This window comes from Oryctolagus cuniculus, chromosome 1, assembly GCF_051225735.1.
Source record: "Oryctolagus cuniculus isolate XC-2025 breed Fujian yellow rabbit chromosome 1, ASM5122573v1, whole genome shotgun sequence".
NCBI lineage: Eukaryota > Metazoa > Chordata > Mammalia > Lagomorpha > Leporidae > Oryctolagus > Oryctolagus cuniculus.
In genome coordinates, this window is record NC_142867.1 from 191,021,015 (window position 1) to 191,038,908 (window position 17,894).

The 17,894-nt window shown below is 44.4% G+C and overlaps 1 protein-coding gene across 9 annotated transcripts in view; it reads right to left on the reverse strand.

Moving 5' to 3' along the window:
* Positions 1 to 17,894, reverse strand: part of MOB3B (MOB kinase activator 3B) — a 237,140-nt gene that overhangs the window by 210,255 nt on the left and 8,991 nt on the right. The window contains exon 2 of one of the 9 annotated variants that reach the window (XR_016224160.1): positions 7,798 to 8,580. The exons of the other annotated variants lie outside the window; for them this stretch is intronic. The gene's annotated coding sequence lies outside the window, so the exon portion shown is untranslated. Of the gene's footprint in view, positions 1 to 7,797; positions 8,581 to 17,894 lie in introns of those variants that run through there. 9 annotated transcript variants of the gene reach the window in all.

Sequence of the window (17,894 nt, forward strand, 5' to 3'; positions counted from 1 at the left end):
TTCAATCAAGTGGAAGTCAGACTCCAGGCATCGGACTCTTTATGAATGAATCCTTGGGGGTGACCAAACCCAAGAGACAGCATGATGTGGGGAGCTGGAGGAGTCATCTAAGAATGAAATAATAACAATAACAATAACAACAACAACAATAATAATAAAGGAAGCCATGGAAGAGCAAGGAGCTGAGAAAAAGCCATCTTGCCTTTACATCCTACCTCTATTGTGTCAGAGGAAAAGCTGACCACATCTGTCACACCTAGCAATTCTCTGTTTCAAGTTCTTGTCCTTTTCTCCATCTGCTCCAATTCAGAACCCAAGTGCCCTAAAAGAGAAAACTAAGACCAGGTAACAAGACCTTCAACTCCTCTTAAACGAAGGAGCTGCAAGTTGCCAGAAGCGAGGATGCAAGTGGAGGTCCATCAGCTGCCTAGGCCACTGGTCTTCACTCCAGCAGGGGAAGCTGCCACTCTGCCCTGTCGACGGCCCTGCCTTCTCCCTCTGCAGTCCTGACCTGCCTTGGCGGCCCTGCAGCTTTCCTATGATTCTCTGTTCCTCCTGCTTACCTGGTCCTGGTTCCAACCTGAGCCTTGACTAGTCCTCCGTAGAGTGTGGCCATCTGGTGGACCCAGAATCATGGACTCTCCAGCATAACTGACCCTGCAGTGTGTCTCCCAGATTCCTCTAGAACCAGTCCATTTACCTGCCCAGTGCTGGGAGTATCGGAGGCTGGCAGCTCTCAACTGAATGCTCTCAAGGAATTATGCCTGATTAGCAAAAGCCTCCTCGATGGAGGGAGTTTGCCCACTGCTCCATGGTCCTTAACTCAATTTTGAACTCATACATCAGCTACTAACATCCCTAAGCCTTGCATCAGCCAAATTCAGACTTTGGTATTCAGCAGGTGAATAAGGGCAAAGCCAGGCTGCTTATTCATCTAGTCGTAATGACTCTCCTGCAGGATTTGGGTCATACTTTTAACATATCAGTCCATGTTTTGCCTGATTCAAATAGGCATGCATTTCAGTGATGAAGTACAAATGCAGCAGCAAGCTCTTTAGCCCACAGCTCTTTATGTAAATAACAGGGACTTTCATGGCCAGAGGCCAACCACACCACTTCTTTCACAGCCTGTTGGTGACTGGTCCAGTCACTGCATGCCTGAGCTGTGTAAGCCGGAGCCAGAGTGACGTTTGGCTCCTGGCATTTGGGAAGGACAGCAAGAGAGCAGGACTGTTGGCCAAACGTGAGTTAGGGCAGATCTCCTGCTACCGGTAGTAGGGCCTTAGAAGGGCCCTGGGGAGTGGATTAATCCATTTACCCTCAAGCTCAGGAAAAGTGGGACCCAAATCAAGCCCTGTGTATCAGTTTCCCATTGCTTCAGGAACAAATTATCAAAACCTTACTGGCTTCTAACATCACAAATGTGGGATCTGACAGACCGGAGGTCAGGACTCTGAGCCAGGTGGCAGGGCTATGCTCCTTCTGGAAGCTCTAGGAGAAAACCCACTTCCTAGCCCTTTTGAGCATTTGCCTGCACTTCTTGGCTCATGGTCCCACATTACTCCAACTTTGGCTTCTGTCACCTTACGAGGACCCTGTGATTACAATGGGCCCACCCTGACAATCCAGCCTAAGCACTCTGTCAATAGCTTTAAGATAATCACACATGCAAAATCCCTTCTGACGTACAGCAATGTCGTCACAGGCTTAATGGATTAGAATGTGCACATTTTGGGGGGCCATGATTTCACCTACTGCACCTCATAGGGCTCTTCCAAACAACTAGGGCTCTCCCATACAGTGTCCCACATTTGGTTCCTACAAAGACAAAGCAGCCTGCAAAGGTCTGTGTCTGGACCCTCAGGGAAAGTGCAAGAACAAAGGAATGATTTAGCCCAGAGTTCCTGAGTCAGCTTTTCCCAAAGGGAAAAAAGGTTGCTCAAGACTAGCCACAGTCTACATCCAAAGTACCACTTTCCAAGAGTTAGGGAAGCACTGCATTCAGTCTCGCTGCTATTAGGGTATCTGAGACCTAGACACCCTGTAGTAAACCAGTCTCTTCGACTTGCTCAACCCTGAGTTCCCTACATTTATTTTCACATAATATCTCAAGGAATGCTTTGCTGCACTTTGCTATACTAGGCTATACTCTAGCTTTGGGCCATGCCATGAAACACGTGATGCAGAACGTCTGCAGAACTCTCAGCTCCTCTTCAAACTAAAAAAAAAAAAAAAAAAAAAAAAAAGAAAAGTTTATTTTTATTTATGTGAAAGGGAGAGACAGCGAGAGGAGAGAGATCTTCCAACTGCTGGTTCACTCCCCAAATAGCTGCAACAGCCAGGGCGAGGCCAGTCCAGAGCCAGGAGTCTAGGTCCCCCATATGGGTGGCAGGGACCCAAGTCATGTTCCACTACCTTCCCAGGTACAGTAGCCGGACTCAAGCCGATGCTCATATGGGATGCTGGCACCTGCTGTGCCACACCCCCAGCCCCAGCAGCTCCTCTTAAGAGCCTGATATGTGAAGTCACCCTGCCAGGGCCACAGGTAGGGACCTCTGAAAATTCACAGAAAAAGAAATCAAAAGACAAGTTTATTTTGATGCAATAAAATCTGTTTCTGAAATCCATGCCTAGCTTTTTCATAACATGTATTTTCCATAAACACTCGGAGGACCCTTCAAGGTAACTCTTTAGAGGGAGTGGTTTTTCCTCAGGTGGGACAGCCCCCGGGTGCTGGCAAACCTGAATCCTACCTACTGACTCACACATGACTATGTGATATGACACGTTATTCACGTGTCTCTGTTCTGCCCGGAAACTTGCTTCCTGGAGAGTGGTTTTCCCCTCCTTCTCCCTGACTCTGGCCCTCAAACTAAAGACAAAGAAAAAATGTATCAGGAACTAACATGTCACCAACTACTCTCATGGGCTTGTATCTCTTTCTCTTACTTGTCAAATCAAATACTTGGGCAGAACGCACATGAAAACTAAAATATTTCCTTTCTTCAACAAATAGGTTGTGATTGTCAAAAAAAGAGAAGAGCTCACTCCCTGATTTGTGCTGACATGTTCTGGTCAGCAGCCTTGGCTTTTTACTACAGTAGGATGGAGCCTGGCTCTCCACTGGCTTTCTCAGCAATCACTGGAAGCCTTGGAGCAAACAGAGGGTCTCAGAGTCCATCAACTGATGACTGAATAAAGAAATTGCAGTGTATATATACATAATGGAATACTACTCAGAAGTAAAAAAGTGAAATCCTGTCTTTTGCAACAAAATGCATGTGACTAGAAACCATTATACTTAGTGAAATAAGCCAGTTCCAAAAAAGACAAATACCATATTTTTTTCCCTGATCTGTGGTAACTAATAGAGTACCAAAAATGTAATGTGTAGGAGTGAAATTCATATACTGAGATTCAATCACTGTTACAGCCCTTGTCTCTACTATTGAGGAACACTTATTTTTTTTCCATTTGTTGAACTCTACTTAGTATCTGGTTAATCTTATGAGTATAAAGTAAACTGAAAGTAGATTATTATAAAATTTAAGAGTGAGAACACGAGGAGGAGGAGGTGGAAGGGAGGCAGTGTGGGTAGGAGGGAGGGTAGGATGCGAAATATCACTATGTTCCTAAATCTGTATATATGAATTATATAAACTGTGTTTAAATTTTAAAAACTTTTTTAAAATTGTCAAATGACTATTATAAATGTTTTTAGCTTTTTAAATGCTTATTATTCAATTAAGAGATAAAATATATAAATACACAGATACACATTTAGAGACACTGTACTATGAGTCTTGTAATTCTAATGCCAAGCTTTTAGTATCAATACGTGTTTGCTACAGGAGGGAAGGAAGTAGCAGTAAAGCAGGGAGGAAAGAAGGGATGGAGAGAAGGGAGTTCCTGAAATACTTCAAGTTCCCTGAATTTAAAGAAACACCAAATGAAGTTATCAGCCCAGCACATTAATGTCTTAACTTTTAGTGACAATATGTACTTTATTTACCCTTCAGTTGAATTTTAACACATCTTCTGAAAAGAATAAACACTACAATTTTAAGTGACTCATGTAGTGAGAGCAAGAAGTTTTTGTGGTAATAGAAAAAGAAAGAGGAGAAGGAAAAAAATAAGAGTAAAAGCATTTTACAATATAAAATACAGCATTTTTTTCATAATTCTCTTTTATTTAAAACCACAAAAAAAGACACCAAGGTAATTATGTGATCTTTGTCACTGCTTATATTGTCAAAGCAAAAGAGTAATTTTGGAATCATCCATAGGATACACTCCACCAGAATCTGGATATTGGATTTCTAACATTATCATCTTTGCACACACCATTTACAACATGTTTCACAAAGCCACTTCCCAATAAAGGCTAATTCCACAGGATATTAATAAGGATCTCTTTTTAAAGTAGCCTAAAGTAAGTTTTCTTATTTTATGGGTTAAACAAGTTGAAATGCAAGTTTTCTTTTTAAAATGTTAACACACAGTGAGTAAATATTAAACATATAAGATTCTCTAAATTTCTTTAAAATTGTCTAAAATCCTTTTGTAGAGCTTCTGACAAAACTGGTGTTTCACAGAACCAACTTGGGGAAATTGGGTTTGAACACCTTTGCATCTCAATATGCTGTGCACAGGGGCAAAGTGGATGTAGTGGATCAAGCCACAACCCGCAATGTCAGCATGCCATATAAGTGTTGGTTAGAGTCCCAGAAGCTCCACTTCCAATCCTGCTACCTGTTAATGTGTCTGGGAAAGCAGTGAAAGATGGCCCAAGTGCTTGAGCCCCTGCACCCGCGTGGGAGACCTGGAGGAAGCTCTTGGCTCCTGGCTTTAGATCGGCGCAGCTCCAGCCAATGAGGCCATCTGTGAAGTGAACCAGTGGATGGAAGACCTCTCTCTCTGTCTCTCCTTCTGTCTGTAACTCTACCGTTCAAATGAATAAATAAAATCTTAAACACACACAAAAGAAATTCTGTCATTTACAACATGGATGAGCCAGGAGGACATTGTGCTAACGCAAAGTCAGTCAGGCACAGAAAGATCAATCAGTAAGTTATCTGACTCATGTGGGAGATGAAAAAGTTTATCTCATAGAAGAAAAGAGGAGAGGAGTGGTTACCAGAGGCTGGGAAGGGAAGCAGTGGGAGGGGGATAGGGAGAGGATGGCTAATAAGAACAAAATTAAATAGAAGGATTAAGTTCTAATTTCCATAGCACTGTGGGGTGATTATGGTAAACAATTACTTACTATATAATTCAAAATAGCTAGAAGAATTTTGAGTGTTTCTAACCCAAAATGATAAATATTTAATGTGATGATTATGCTAATTATCCTGACTCAATTATCAAACATTGTACATGTGAAATATCACACTATATCCCACAAATACGTAGTTATCATGTAACAATTTTAAAAATTGTTCTTAAAAAAATTACTGCAGGCCGGCGCCGCGGCTCACTAGGCTAATCCTCCGCCTTGCGGCGCCGGCACACCAGGTTCTAGTCCCGGTCGGGGCACCGGATTCTGTCCCAGTTGCTTCTCTTCCAGGCCAGCTCTCTGCTGTGGCCAGGGAGTGCAGTGGAGGATGGCCCAAGTGCTTGGGCCCTGCACCCCATGGGAGACCAGGAGAAGTACCTGGCTCCTGCCATCGGATCAGTGTGGTGCGCCGGCCGCAGCGCGCTGGCCGCGGAGGCCATTGGAGGGTGAACCAACAGCAAAGGAAGACCTTTCTCTCTGTCTCTTTCTCTCTCACTGTCTACTCTGCCTGTCAAAAAAAAAAAAAAATTACTGCATCCCATTCTCCAAACCATATGATGCTTCCAGCCCTACCCACAGTCAGGCTCTGTGGCAGGCTCCCTCAGGGCCCACATGGTGCAGCTGCTGGGGTGCTCCTAGTCTACCGCTACGCAGCCTACTGAGGCCCGGCCCGGCCCGGCCCAGCTCTTGCTTCTTCTCACAGGGGCAGCAGCGCCTTCTCCTCCTTCTGCCACAGAAGCCAGAAATGAATTCCAGCCACACCCTGGTCCACTATGTCAGGGCAAGCCACAGTGACTTGTAAACAGCTCTCAGGATCCAAACTGGTCATGTGCACAGGGCAAGGAGCTCGCCCTCCACAGGCAGAAAAAATGACCCCAGTGTGTTTAACTCATTTTGTCGGAAGCTAGAAGTCTTTTAAAAGTCTTTCTTGAAAAAGCTATTTTTTGTGAGGTTAGGGTTGTAATGTTTTTAGGTGATAATTTTTCTTTTTTATTAAAAAAATAGAAAGACATATACACAAGAGACCAATTTTTACTTAATAGTTTAAGAGCAAACCAGAGCTTAACTTTGTATGACTTTTGCAAAATTAGGTAACTTTTTGCAGCCTTGGTTCTTCAGCTATAAAATGGGGATTAAAAGCAGCCACCTGACAGCATTCTTTTGGTGATCACATGAAATAATATATGCAAATGAGTGATAATCTGCAGCATGGTTAATACCCAGGGCAGTATCAGCTGAGGATGGCACTAAAGGGTCTTCTTGTTGTTCCCCATAGCAAAAAAGCCCCCTGGGGTCAGGGTTTGGTTTTATTTTACTTTGCTTTTTCAGCTTGCTATTTTTGTTTTATTATTTGTTTTCATTTTTGAGAGATAAAATAGTATGCAATTATCGTGTACAACATGACATTTTGTAGCATGGATTTATATATATGGTGAGTGACTAAACCCAGCTAACAAACAAATGGACAAGTGTTGTTTTTTAAAGAAAACAATTTTTTTAAAAGAAAACAATTAAAGAAAACATTTTAAGATGGAAAATTAATCATTGATCTTCTCATTTACACAGTCTTGAAAAATTGTCTTTTATTTCAATAGTACTTCTTGTTCTTTTTCAAAAGAGAAAACAATCCACTACAAAGCTGCCTGTGGCTGACAATTCCAATTCTCCAAATGGATTTCCCATGGAAAGAAGATTCATATTCTCTCTCTCTCTCTCTCTCTCTCTTCCTCCCTCTCTCCCCCCTCCTTCCCACTCCCCCTCCCTACCTAATTCTATCTTTGAAATAAATAATCTTTCGTTAAAAAATCTGTTTTGGATCTCTACAATGTGCCCCATCATGACAGTCCAACCCCTCGTGCCAACTCACACCAAAGCCAATATATTTTGGTTGCTGGACTGTTTTCCCAAAAGGATCAGGAGCATGGCAGAGATGGCCTAAATATTAACCAAACAGATCCCTCTCCTTTCTGAGCACAGAGCTTGATTTCCCAGCATACCTTGAATTGGCTATGGCTAAGTTCCAGCCAATGGGATGTCAATGGAAATAAAGTGTGCTCCTGCAAGCCCAGCCCATATAACCTTCCCATGCATGCTCCTCCACACTTTTGTCCCTGGGCCCCAGCTTGGAGGAGAGCAACTCTGCAACCTTAGAAGCCAAATGAAAGTGGCAAAGCCAGATGGAAGGTCTCTGTGTCCCTTATCACTGCCTGGAGGACAGCCAGCTGCAGCTCACGTATCCTGCTGCGAGGTGAAATGAGAAACGCTTCTACCCATGTCTGTGCCATTCGACATTTTTGGGTGTGTTTTTAACAACAACTGGTATGAGGCACATCTGGTTATCCTGAGGTTTTTGCAGAACATTATGAAATGCCAATAGTTTATTTGTAGAAATAATGAACTTAATCATCATGTACCAAATCAGATGCTGGCTCATAAAACAACTAAATAATCTGAAACTTAGATATCACCTTAGATTAGGTTCTACCCTAGATAAGCATCAGAGGCACCACAAGCTTAAAAAAGATATTGCTGGAAATCTTGAAGTATAGATAACTCATTTTTATGTAATTTTTCTGTGACACAAAAAGCTGTTGTTGCATGATTTCAGTGATGGGAACATTTTGATCTACCCTATTAAACACCAGCATTTCTTGGGAATAGGACTTGTGTCAGAGGGTATTTCTGAAAATTAGACATATCTGAGATATTTCAAAAAAATTAAATTGGACATTGACAATTGAAATTGTAAGCTAAGGCTTTATATCTATCTAGTAATAACATATTGGAATCACTTTCTTAACTTTATAACTATGTGAACATTTTCCATTACAATATGACTGTCAGTTAAAAAACAATTATTTTACTTAAATGTTAAAATGTACAGGGATATGCATTTGTTCTGGGTATACATATGAAACATACGAGGGGATACTCTCAGGAATTTGAACCTCAGCCAAAGCTGGGAAATTCATGCTTCAGGCCCAAACTAAGACAAAGTAAATTATTTATATCAACGTCTAAAGTTCAGGGTGCCTAACCTGGTTTAAGGCCATCCAGTTAAAGATTTCATGATAGGGGCCAGCCCCATGGCACAGTGGGTTAATCCTCTGCCTGCGGCACCAGCATCCCATATGGGTGCCGGTTCTAGTCCTGGCTGCTCCTCTTCCAATCCAGCTCTCTGCTATAGCCTGGGAAAGCAGTAGAAGATGGCCCAAGTCCTTGGGCTCCTGCACCTGCATAGGAGATCAGGAAGAAGCTCCTGGCTCCAGGCTTCGGATCAGCGCAGCTCCAGCCGTTGCGGCCATCTGGGGAGTGAACCAATGGAAGGAAGACCTTTCTCTCTGTCTTCCCCTCTCAAATAAACAAATAAAATCTTTAAAAAAAAGATTTCATGATAAATGAGATTACTTGCTTATTATTAAAAAAAAAAAAAACCAAGTTAGTGAAGACCTTATATGCAAATGGATCACCAAGGGTACTCCTGAAAAATTACCTTTGGTGATCATAGATGTTAGCCTGGAGCAAATACATCCCATGGAACTTAACAAAAACATGCCTGAATGAGTCTTGTTCTATCTCAATGCACCCAGTTTATCTCAGCCACCACAACTCATATCTGGCCTACCGAAATATGAGTCTCCTCTCAACTTCAACCTTGCCTCTTGTATCCATTCTAGCTGTCTCCAACGTGTGACTGGCAGGTTCCCAAAGTGATCTCTTTAAAGCACATGTCATTTCATGCCACTTCATTTATTTATTTGAAAGGCAGAGTTACAGAGAGAAAAAGGGAGAGAGAGAGAAAGAGGGAGAAAGGGAGATGGGAAGAGGAAAGACAAAGAGGCCGGCGCCGTGGCTCACTAGGCTAATCCTCCGCCTAGCGGCGCCGGCACACCGGGTTCTAGTCCCGGTCGGGGCGCCGGATTCTGTCCCGGTTGCCCCTCTTCCAGGCCAGCTCTCTGCTGTGGCCAGGGAGTGCAGTGGAGGATGGCCCAGGTGCTTGGGCCCTGCACCCCATGGGAGACCAGGAAAAGCACCTGGCTCCTGGCTCCTGCCATCGGATCAGTGCGGTGCGCCGGCCGCAGCACGCTGGCCGCGGCGGCCATTGGAGGGTGAACCAACGGCAAAGGAAGACCTTTCTCTCTGTCTCTCTCTCTCTCACTGTCCACGCTGCCTGTCAGAAAAAAAAAAAAAAAAAAAAAAGAGGAAAGACAGAGAGAGACAGACAGACAGACAGACAGAAAGAGAAAGAGAAAATCTTTCATTTGCTGGCTCACTCTCCAAATGGCTGCAATGGCCAGGCCTGGCCAGACCACGCCAGGAGCCAGGAGCTTCATCCAGGTCTCCCACATGGGTGCAGGAGCCTGAGGATTTGCACCATGTTCTGCTGCTTTCCCAGGTGCATTAGCAGTGAGCTCAATCGGAAGTGGAGCAGACTGGACTTGAATGGGCACCCATATGGGATGCTGGTGCTGCAGGCAGGGTTTAACTCACTCCACCACAGCACCAGTCCCATCATGCCACTTTTTTTTTTTAAAGATTTATTTTATTTATTTGAAAGACAGTTACAGAGAAAGGTAGAGACAGAGAGAGAGGTCTTCCATCCGCTGGTTCACTCTCCAGATGACTGCAACAGCCGGAGCTGCGCCAATCTGAAGCCAGGAGCCAGGAGCTTCCTCTGGGTCTCTCATGTGTGTGCAGGGGCCCAAGGACTTGGGCCATCTTCTACTGCTATCCCAGGCCAAAGCAGGAGAACCAGAACCAGCGCCATATGGGTTTCCACACTTCAGGCCAGGGCTTTAACCCGCTGCGCCACAGCGCTGGCCCCACTTTCTTGCTTAAAACTCTTTCACGGTTTACTGATCTAAAATAAAATTGGAACTCTATTATGATCTGCCACCTCTAACCCAACCCCAAGCTATCTTAGTACCAGCTTCATTTTTCCTTTCACTCCAACCCAAATAAGTCGTCTTTGTGTTTCTTAAACATCTCAAGTTCTTTCCCATCAGGTCTTTGAGAACTGCAGTTTTCTCTACCTGAAAGGCTCTCCCTCCAGCTCTTCCCATGGCTGACTTGTCTTTAACCTTCAGGTCTCAGCTCACCCTTCACCTCCCCCAAGTACCTGCTTGCTCTTTATATTTCCTTTACAGAACTTATAAAATCCTGTAATTTTATTTTTATTGCTGGAGAAACCTAGACAGTCTATGAGGACATGAATAATCCTCCCCCTTTTTATTGCCTTGTATCAGGCATCATATAGCCAGAAATGGATGGAGGGAGGGAGGGATGGATGGATGGATGGAGGGATGGAAGGAGGAAGGGAGGGAGGGAGGGAAGGAAGGGGGAGGGAGGGAGGGAGGGAAGGTAGGTAGGTTTATGTAGTAGATACTTTTGGCCTTCTCTGACCCAGCAACTCAGTAATGAAACAAGAAATGAGACCCATGTTTGACAATGAGTGTCCCAGCAGGAATGTGTACAGGGCAATCTCAGTTTCTGCCCTCTCAACTCCATCTCTCCTGAGAATGGGACCATTCAGATAGCTCTTTTTAAACAGAGTAAGTTTTATTCTTAGAGGAAAAATAGTTGAATATGCAAAACTAATAATCCCCAAAATATGTGGCAGTATTTATTTTTTAAGATTTATTTATTTGAAACAGAGTTACAGAAAGACACACGCACATACAGAGAGAAAGATCCTCCATCTGCTGGTTCACTCTCTAAATTCACTCTCCAGGGCCAGATCAAGCCAAAGCCCATGTGGGTGGCAGGGGCCTAACCACTTAAGTCATCTGCCACTGCTTTCCCAGGCCCTTTAGTAGGGAGCTGGATCATAAGTGGAGCAGCCAAGACTCAAACCAGTGCTCATATGGGATGCTGTCATCACAGGTGGCAGCTTAACCCACAATACCACAAGGCTGGCCCCCAGCATTTAATTACCTATGATATTTGGGGACACAAGGCTATCTTAGCTTTGAATTTTAAGCCATTTGACTCAAGAAGAAGCTCTTTCATGGGGGAAACAACAACAACAAAAAAAAGTCACTTCGGTGCAGAATAAAATAAGACTGTCTCCTGGGAGTTCTGAAGCGAGGCCTGTTCTCCGTAGAGCAGTACACAGCATGCATACACAACCACAGTGCAGTCCAGCACGCACTTCATTTTTGTTTATGGCACCGGGTCAGACTGACAGAACAGCTCGTTTTCTCACTTGTGACTAAATGGAAGAGAGTGGTGCCTACAAATTGTTTTCCCAAATGTTCCTCCGTACTTGTAATAGAAAACGCAGGATTGGATCTGGGCACGGGCTCTGGAAATGTCCGGGCAGTGTCTGCACACTGACTGCCCCTGAGAAGGCCAACACATATGACCACACTTTTCCCCACATTGGGCCATGAAGAAAAGCTATCCCAATCCAGCTGAACCGCTGAAATCCTTTCTGTAGAGAACCCAGTAAGGCCCTGCAGGATGCCATCCGAGGAGCTACACACTGCAAAGGGAGGTTACAAGCATCAGCCTGCGATGCATGTGCAAATGGCTCCTCCTGGTAGAAAGTTCCCGGGTCTTTGTCCTTGGCAGCCCGCAGTGTATTCTTTTAGAAGCCGCACAGCAGAAATTCCTCCCAGAACTCAGTACCAACAAAAGCTTCGCATCTACTGAGCACTTAGTTTTGCTGCTGCTTTATCTTGGACACTGTGAACATTTTAACAGATCCTATTTTCTCTGCTTATACGAAACCCAGCGACAGACCTCCAACTCTCTGGATCATGACACTGGGCATTATGGCACACATTCTTATCTTCTAACAGCATCCTGGACGTCATCTAAGTTTCTTATTCTTTTCTCCACTTGTATTGCATCACGAGCACTTCAAAAAAGCTGAAGTCCCCTGTACATACCCAGCGATAAGATGTGCTTCACAGAAGGCCTGTGTCAGAGTATCCAACCCAGAGTTTGACTTGGGCTTTAAAGAATTCATCCCCCTTTCCGAACTTCAAGTATCTCATGAGTAAGATGGTGTTAGGTCTAGATCAACAATGGCAAATAGAACCTTACTGGAACTGCCTGCACTGGTGTTGCACTGGAATCTACAGAATTATCTGGGCAAAGACGCAGAGACAGATAAAAAGATCAAAGTATTCCATCCTCATCCTCCTTATGCCTTGGTGACCATCCTTGTGAGCTTCCTCTTCTGTTGTCCATTATCTAATGAGATTCTTGGGATTTTGACGCTGACTCACTTCTTTCCACATCTGAGATATGCTTCCCAGACTGACCCACTGATTCTTAGTCATTCTTAGTCATTCTTAGTCATCAGCTACAGCTTTTGTTGATACGCTTAAATTTCTCCCTCCCTCCTGTATTAATCTCCTTCCCTTGTCCAGACCATATATCCAACAGTTAGACAGACACTAGCATTTGGCTATCCCACAAACAATTCAAAGTGACTCGTCTATGATAGAATTCACCAGTGTTCCCTTACAAACTGTTGAAATCCTTACTTAAGGTATACTAAGCTGATCTTCTGTATATTAAGATAATCGAAAATGAATCTTGATGTGAATGGAAGGGGAGAGGGAGTGGGAAAGGGGAGGGTTGTGGGTGGGAGGGACGGTATGGGGGGGAAAGCCATTGTAACCCATGAGTCGTACTTTGGAAATTTATATTCATTAAATAAAAGATAAAAAAAAAAAAAAAAGAATTCACCAGTGTTCCCTTAAGCCCTTTGTTCCTTCTATATGTAATTTCTCAGTTGATGGCACAACCACACCACTAGCTAGAGAGCTAGGTTAATCCCTAGTCTACTTTTTCTTTCTCACACCTCTCCCCTTTTCCAAATCAATCCTATGATTTGCCAATCTGACTACCTAAGTAATTTCCTTTTTCTCTATACTATTAGCACTGTCCTGAATCAAACTCCTGTCAGCAGTTGTCTTTTAATTTTTGTTTATTTATTTATTTGAAAGGCAAAGAGAGAGAGAAAGAGAGAGAGAGAGAGAACAGAGACCAACAGAGACACATCTTTCCTCCGCTGCTTTACTCCCCAAATGCCTGCATCAGCCACGGCTGGACCAAGTCAAAGCCTGGAGCTAGGAACTGCATCTGTGTCTCCCTCAGGAGTGGCAGGGGCCCAAGTACTTGGGGCATCATCTGCTTTCATGGGTGCATTAGCAGGAAGCTATATCAAAAGCAGAGCAGTGGGGACTTGAACCGGGGTTCTGATATGGGATGCTGGTGTCACAAGTGGTAGCTTAATCTCCTTTCACACAACACCAGCCACCAAAGTCACTTTCCTAAGGCAACAAGTACAGCCTCAACTGACCTAGGATTCTAGATAGAGAGAAGGAGAGGGACTGAGCTAGTTCCCATCTGCCGGTTCGTTTCCCAAACACCTACAAAGGTCGAGGCTGGGCCAGGCTAAAGCAAAATGTCAGGAGCCAGGAATTCAACACAGCTCTCCCACATGAGTGGCAGAGACTTGGTTACTTGAGCCATCACCTGCTGTCTCCCAAGGTCTGTATTAGCAAGTACCTGGAGTCAGAAGCCAGACAGGTATCAACCCCAGGGAGTCCAATGAGGAAGAACTGAGTCTTAACCAGCATCTTAACAGCTAGGTGTAACTCTAAGCAACTCTGTAGAAGTACTAGGGCTGTCAGACTAAACTCAAGGTCTCCTACTCTGCTAAAGGCCCCTCTCAGAGCTGGGAGGCTCTTGTTACGCACCAGAAAGAGCTTCAGTTATGGCTTTTCTGTCTGGCCTTGAAGCAGGCACAGCCACAAGCCTCCACAATCCCCTTTCTTTCTTTTTTTTTAAGATTTTATTTATTTATTTGAAAGGCAGAGTTACAGACAAAGAGAGGGAGAGACAGAGATAGAGGACCTCCATTCATTGGTTCACTCCCCAAATGGCCACAATGGTCAGAGCTGGGCCAATCCAGAGCAAGGAGCCAGGAGCCAGGAGCCAGGAGCCAGGAGCCAGGAACCCCTTCCAGGTCTCCCACATGGGTGCATGTGCCCAAGCACCATAGCCATCTTCCACTTCTTTCCCAGGCCATCAGTAGGGAGCTGGATTGGAAGTGGAGCAGCAGGGACTCAAACCAGTGCCCATATGAGATGCTGCATCTGCAGGCGGAGGCCCAACCCATTATGCCACAGCACCAGACCCCACAATCCTCTTTCTTCTGGCAGCAGAAGGGCTGCTCCTCTGGGTGGAGGCAGAGGGAAGGGGGTTTTCCATGTGTACCAGATGATAAATGTTGATGGTGTCAATGAGAGGAGGCCTAAGGCTCACCTGGACTTTGCTCCCAAGTGGCACTTTGTGGCCTTATGCTAACCTCAAGGTCTAGGTGTAAATGTCCTCAGAACACTAAATTCTATCATTTCTAGCATTTGCATATCACAGGCTACCTGGGGGCAGCAGAACTACAGGAAGAAAATGGGCCCCTCCCCATTCCTCCTGCCTCTAGATTATTCAAGACACTGCCTCCAGCCTCTGGTAGTTCTCACACACTACAGCCATTCTCAGATGTGTAGCTTTTGAGTCTTTGGCCAGGCCACAAAAAGCTCATTTGAGTTTTTCTATAATAATGCATTTATTAGCTCTTCTTGTCAAGAAACCTGATGACCACACGCAGAGTGATCATAATGAAGAGAAGACACTACCCTCATCTCTGTAACACCTGCTTCTTTTTAAATACAAACATTTAAATTCTTTTTTTATATACAAAACATGAGGGCTTTTCTGTTAATCACCCACACTCTTGTCATTTCTTCCCAACTACAAGCACTTTTAAATGCAGTCTGGGAAAACTGCATCTAATTAGTGGGTAACGGAGAGGATTTTTCTGGCGGATGACATCTTTTTGCTGCTATCTAAAAGTCTTCTGCCCAAGAAGGAAAGGCCCCATCAGGGTTCAAAAGGACCAGATAAACTAACAGTGCAATGAGGGTATGGATGGAGGCTACTCTGGTATTCCTGCAACAGAGAGTAGGTAGGTTCCAGTGATGGTGTAATATTTACTTATTCATTTCTTATTCCACCATGCTCAATTTCTTTCTGACGATGAATCACCTTCTAAGAACTGAAACGATTCCTCTGTAGGAAGTTACTCTGTGCATAATCTCCAGCTGGGCTATAAAAGTGAATGGGCTGTTGGTTTGTCCAAAACAATCTCCCTAGGGTGATATAAGATCGAAGCTACTGGGAGCATCCAGTACCAAGTGGCAATTTTGGTGGTAGAGGGAGAGAGAGTTTGGGAAGGGTAGAGAGGGGAAATGGTCTTAGCTACTCTCAAGAGGTCTTCCTACACGGCTTACTACCCAGTCAGACTTGAGAATTATAAGCAATCAGATGGCAGTGTTTGAAAGTACGAACATTAAGTATCTTTATGTAAGAGCTGCCATTGGTACACAATCAAGTTGGACACATTTCTACTCTGGAGGCAAAGACATATGAATCACCCAAAAAAATACAAAACTGTATGACATCACTAGAGTTAAAGGCATAAGGGATTCCTTGGGGAATCCCAAAGAGCAAGCATCAGTAGTAACAGAGAATATTAAATGGATACTTGAATGACCATCTACCATATATTTTTTTTTTTTGATAGGCAGTTAGACAGTGAGAGAGACAGACAGAGAGAAAGGTCTTCCTTCCGTTGGTTCACCCCCGCAAAATGGCCACCACGGCCAGCGCGCTGCGCCGATCTGAAGCCAGGAGCCAGGTGCTTCCTCCTGGTCTCCCATGCGGGTGCAGGGCCCAAAGACCTGAGCCATCCTCCACTGCCTTCCCGGGCCACAGCAGAGAGCTGGACTGGAAGAGGAGCAAACGGGACAGAATCCGGCGCCCTGACTGGTACTAGAACCTGGGGTGCCAGTGCCACAGGAGGAGGATTAGCCTAGTGAGCCGCAGCGCGGGCCATCCATCTACCATTTTATAAACTCCTCAATGGTTCTTAACTCCTGATTTTGTTCTCCCCATATCCCTAGACAAAAAGAACTAAAACATAAATGACTTCTCTGTCATTGAGACATGGCTTTATTAACTTCATCCAGTCATCTCACAAATGATTATCAAGTACCCGCTATGTACCCAGTGTTGTCATAGGCACCTGGATCTATCATAGATCAGGTTTGGGAGCCATTTATTGCTAGTCTCATATGCACTAAGGGCTTATAAGATAGACCTTTTACTATTATCCCCAAATGAGGTACATATACACATACATGTACATATACACACAGTCATAGAGACACATTCATAGGATTAAATGTCAAAGCGTATCACAATTTAATAATCCTGCTGTATAAGTCATCATTTTCTCACTATAATAACTAACTTTCTAAAGACAGAAGATTTATATAGCTTACAGTTTGGGAGGTTAAAGTCCAACCTTGGGCATCTACATTGGCTTGGCCTCCATGAGGGCAGTGGATGGCAGTGGTGGAACAAGTATAGAAGAAGGAACACATTGCAAGCCCAGAAGCAGAGAGAGTGTGTGGGCCCAAACTGGGGCTTTTATAACAACTCTCACAGAACTCAGTGGGTCACATGAGAACTGCCTTCCAAAGGACACACTTGGTGACCTAAGGACCAACCCCTCCACTGGGTTCTACTTCCTAAAGGTTCCACCACCTCCTAACTAGCATCACTTTGGGGATCAAGCATTTAACAAACCAGTCTTTGAGGGTCACCCAAAATAATATTCAAATGACAGTACCTGCTACGGTAATTTTAAAAATATATAGGTACGGCTGGCACCGCGGCTCACTTGGCTAATCCTCTGCCTATGACGCCAGCACACCGGGTTCTAGTCCCAGTTGGGGTGCTGGATTCTGTCCCGGTTGCCCCTCTTCCAGTCCAGCTCTCCGCTGTGGCCCAGGAAGGCAGTGGAGGATGGCCCAAGTACTTGGGCCCTGCACCCGCATGGGAGACCAGGAGGAAGCACCTGGCTCCTGGCTTCGGATCAGCGCAGCGCACTGGCCGCAGCATCCCGACCGTAGCGGCCACTTGGGGGATGAACCAATGGAAAAGGAAGACCTTTCTTTCTTTCTGTCTAACTCTGCCTGTCAAAAAAAAAAAAATATATATATATATATATATATAGGTACAAGTCTTACTACCCCTACCTATGGAAGTGATTCAGGTCTCTCTCAAACTCTCTGGGTCCTGCTGGGAGTTTAGGAGATGGCAGCAAATAAGTCAGTTTTTGCACTTCTCTTCATGGAAGTTAGACTTTAATGGGGAGAAAGATATCAAGCAAGGCCACACACCAAACTGATAACTGTAGTTACTGCAGGAGGGGATGGCAGCATGACATGAGGTTGAGCTGTCAATCAAAACTTGTATTTCCGTGAAGTATCTGAACTTTCACAATTCAGATATATCTATGTATTATTCATGTAGCTATTAGGAATTTCTACAGGATATTAAGAAAACATTAAGAAAAGCACAGCCAAGAAAGGGACCAGAGGACCATGTGAGAGGCAGGCCTCAATGTGGAGGCAGCAATAGTCAGCAGAACACTAACACTACCACAGCTTTCAAGGTTGCTCTAGGCTAAAATAGCTGCACACAACTCAGTAGTAATTGCTGCCCACACACCACATGGAGAGGACTGCCAGGC